Source organism: Papaver somniferum, chromosome 2 (genome assembly GCF_003573695.1).
Source record: "Papaver somniferum cultivar HN1 chromosome 2, ASM357369v1, whole genome shotgun sequence".
Taxonomy (NCBI): Eukaryota; Viridiplantae; Streptophyta; class Magnoliopsida; order Ranunculales; family Papaveraceae; genus Papaver; species Papaver somniferum.
The window spans coordinates 216,962,082-216,966,728 of NC_039359.1; positions in this window are offsets into that span (position 1 = coordinate 216,962,082).

The window sequence follows — 4,647 nt, forward strand, 5'->3', positions numbered from 1 at the left end:
TGAACGGGAATAGGTGACTGGCGCGCGACTATGCCACCCTGGGCCCGCAACATCCCTCCTGACTTCTTCCTGATTTTCACTGTCGGGACGTTTGTACCTCCTAAGAGAGCTCTAAACCTAAATATTCCCTCGTGGGGAGATAGAGAATTCTGTTTTATGTCCGATAAAGGGGCGGAAAGTCAAAATCCGAGTCCATACGCGGATTCTACAACGATTCTAGTAAAGGGCGTTAATTAGGGTTTCGGCGTGTCAAACGCTAAACCCCAAGCGCTTCCCTTTCCAAGCGCTTTACAGAGCGGTCCACATCCGTTCCATGCCCGTCAGTGCTAATGTGTCCCCTTCATGCCAAGTCCATGCTAGCAGCTCCGCCTCGCGTTCCAAAGCCTAGCCCTGAAGACACCCAATCATACCGGGATTTGCGCAAAGATACCAGATGAAAGGATTGCGGATGCTACCTACCTCTCGAAAAAGATTTTTGAATAAGGAAAGAATTCCCTGTTAAAGCCGCGCATGAAGAAAGGCGAATGGACCCACAAGATCAAGCCTTGCCACTCTCAAGACATCTGCGCTTTCCTTTCCAGTGCCAGTCTTGCCAACGCTCCACGACAGCTTTTGCAACACTCCGCGTCTTTCATGCTAATCCCATCCAATGCCAACGCTCCGTGCCAGCCAGGAAAATCCGTGCTTTCCATGCCAACACCTTACCAGTGGACCATGTCAGAGCCTTGCCGGCAACCTGCATTCTCCTTGCCGCGTTTCCCTTGCCGACGCCATGCTTTGCCGAGTGTCCCACGCATATTCCAAACCCATTGGTGCTGAAAAATCCCTTTCATGCCAAGTCTATGCTAGCAGCTCCGCCTCGCGTCCCAAAGCCTGGCCCCAAAGACACCTAGTCATACTGGGATTCGTGCAAAGCTACCAGATGCAAGGATTGCGGATTCTACTTGCATCTCGAAAAAGGTCAGACAAATATACTCGACCCTCTTTCATGACTTACTGTCTCAGTTCTATCTTCGCCTGTCACCATCTTATGCTTACCTCGCAACAAGGCCCCTGTTCCAAGCTAAGCAGGGGACTTAATGTTGATGGTGGTTTTAGGACCAGGGGTAAAACCGTAAAAACCTCACTATAGCATGACGTTACCGGTGACACTAACACATTTATTAGAGAATTTAACACGCTTACACAAAAATTACCGGGGTACCTTTTTAACGTTAAATTAGGGTTTCGATACACCAAACCCTAATTCCCGCACTACCGTGCCAGCAGCATGCCAGACATGTCAGCCGCACCACCGTGCCAGCAGCATGCCAGACATGTCAGTCGCACCATCGTGCCAGCAGCATGCCATACATGCCAAACACGCCACAATGCACGTACCGTGCAATCATTGCGCAAAAGCATGGAAAACATGCCAAACGCACGCACCGTGTACTCATCACAAAACATAGCAATTGCATGTACCATGCAATCCTTATGCAAAATATGGCAACTATGCCAAACCCCAACACGCGCAATCATTGCGTTGTATATGGAAACCATGCCAAAATCCCACACGCGCCACTGGCACAATCATTGCGCGCAATCATTATGCGCAATCATTGCACATGCGCCATTGGCACATGCCAAGCAACGCTTGCAACCTAGCATGCCAAGACGTGCAAACCTAGGGCCAAGCCTCCACACGCGCCATTGGCACATGTCAAGAAACGCTTGCAACCTAGCACGCCAAGCCGTGCAAACCTAGGGCCAAGCCGCCAGAGGCGCCACTGGCACATGCCAAGCAACGCTTGCAACCTAGCATGCCAATCCGTGCAAACATAGGGGCCAAGCTGCCACACGCGCCATTGGCACATGCCAAGCAACGCTTGCAACCTAGCATGCCAAGCCGTGCAAACCTAGGGCCAAGCCGCCACACGCGTCATTGGCACATGCCAATCAACCCTTGCAACCTAGCATGCCAATTCGTGCAAACCTAGGGGCCAAGCCGCCACATGCGCAATTGGCACATGCCAAGCAACGCTTGCAACCTTGCATGCCAAGACGTGCAAACCTAGGGCCAAGCTGCCGCACCATTGGCACATGCCACGCAACCCTTGCAACCTGGCTTGGCAAGTCGTGCAAACCCAAGGCCAAAGTCGCTAAGCGCGTCATTGGCACATGCATGCAACACTTGCATTTTGGCATTGCCACTTGCACCCGATGTGCAACCTACAGCCAAGGCATTCCACACAAGTCATTGGCACATGTCGTGCAACCCTTGCACTTTGGCATACCGCGCCTACATCAAAGGCCACGATTCCTATTAAGATGCAAAATCTCGATCGTCGAAGGTCGCCACTGAGCCGACACGTCTCTCAAGCTCAACTTATCAAACACCAGCGAGATACTACACGTTTTCCACGAAAACACTCGAGACATCAATACATGTCATAAACTGGGGGATGCTCTTTAAGGTTTTGGTTTGGCGGTTTACAACGTGCGACATACACAAATGCCCGTTTCAAGACAGTGTATTAAGAATAAAACGGTTAGTAAATGCAGGAAATAATGGTGAAACGCTCTTTCATTATGGAACATCAATTCCATCAAATTTCATCAATACCAAGCGTTACCACCTCTTCCCATTTAACTCATATGTTTGTTTTCTTACGAGGCCAGAGTACGTTTCACTTAGACTTGTATAAATAGGTCTTACCTATTTCCACCAAAGGACAAGTTTTTGGTCAGGAGAAATACAATGCTCAGAAAGGCAACTTTGATAGCTTTCCCAAAAGCTTTCACCTTCTGATACAAGTCAAGTACTACTCTTCCAGAACTTTTCTGGTCTCAACACTCTCTTACTGATGCATTGTACACACTGTGTTCAGTATCTTACTGATGCTCTCCTGCAATCTTTGGTGGTGGTGGTGGATGAGACTTTGAGCAAGGAAATTGAGGTTAGAATCTCTTTGTCTCTAGATTTCTTTATAGTTTGATTTCTTAGTTGCATCCTTATAATTTAATTTCCTTGAATTCTAAGATCAATTAAAGCTCAGTTTATAAGGATTTTCTTGAATTCTAAGATCAATTATAAACTCAGTTTATAGGATTTCGTTTTCTCGATAGCGCTTTGACTGCTCTCACTATATATGACTAATATGTTTCCTCAAATGCATATCATCTAGCACTAATTTCATTTTGGTGATCCTATATTTGTGCCCTTGCAGGGCAAAAGCCCCTTTGGTTAGAAAAGGAGAACGATGCTGGGTTAAGAAAGTTTATAAAAAATGCATTGTTAATGCTATCGGTAGATTGCCTATTGCAGAGCTGTTGGTGGAACAGAAATAGGGGTTTGCTCCTTTTCTATTTTTTAGTTTTGTTTGTTCGCACTACGATTGTTTTATATTTAGAGGAACTGATGTTGGAGAGGGACGCGATCTTCTATCCATCCTATCTCATTTTGGTAACCGGATCACAAAACCAACTTTCAACAGGTAAATTAGGGTTTACTGATGTGACTGCATATGCAATGGGTCTTCAGGTGTAGCCTCTTAAGTTGTTAACTGAAGGTCTCTTGATCTTTTCAGCTCATTCAGGTATCCATTCACTTCTATAATTTTATCTTATGTTTTCGCTTCTTTTGTTTGATCAGTGATCTGTTTGTTTGTGTTTGATTTATCATTAGAAAAATTCTCTAATCTCATCTCTGAACAATGAAACTATCAAAGAATATTTTTCTATACTTTGAAACTAATTTTGCTGAATCGCTATTCAGGCAATGGTATAAAGAATGAGTGGATCAAACACCAGACAAAACATGAGCACATGCAAAAGATGAGCACATGGAAAAGATGAACAATTAAAGAAAGTTATTAGAAAACTATATGGTAGAGAAGCTACTAGACAGGTACATCGTATCGGTTCCAGATAACATGAGTATTTGCTTGGTATGTTTTTTTTAATGTTCTAAGCACTAAGCATTGTTTTCGTTGTATTTATATTTTTTTATCAGAAGTCTTGATATTTAAATAGTTAAATATGTGTGAAATTTTCTTAAAAGTGACCAGATTTATTTTCTCATCTTAATAATATTAACTTCAGGGAGTTGATGTAATGTTATGCAAGTAATTCAATTTCAAATTTGTGTTTGTATACCAGACTTTTAAAAAGGAATTTATGACGCAGGGATGGGCACAACTTTTTAACAATGTTCAGGGATTGGAGAAATATCCTTATTTTGCAGCTACCATTGTTTTTTGTCTTTTTTCTGAAGGTATTTTGTAGCTGCGTTTACAGTCTAAAGTTTCGGGTTGAAAAACTTTGCAGCGGGAAGCCTCCTTAACAAGTGCCTTTCGGGTTGCCACCATGCGAGCACTCTCAATTGCATCTTATGGAAACCATGTGAACAATACTAGCAGAACATTTTGGATAGAAACAAGTAGAGTTGTTGGATTGAAACCACTGTAGTTGGTCTTATGTCATACATGCTTACAGACAGCTTTGAGATGATAAAACCACTTGGAATGCTTAAATCTTTGACCATTCCCACCCATGTTGAATGACTTCATGTGCAATACGCTTTGGAACTATAATAATTAAACGGAAAAGTAGTGTATCACCCTTGCTTACGGTAACACATTTCGATACACGGCCTTAGTTCTTTTT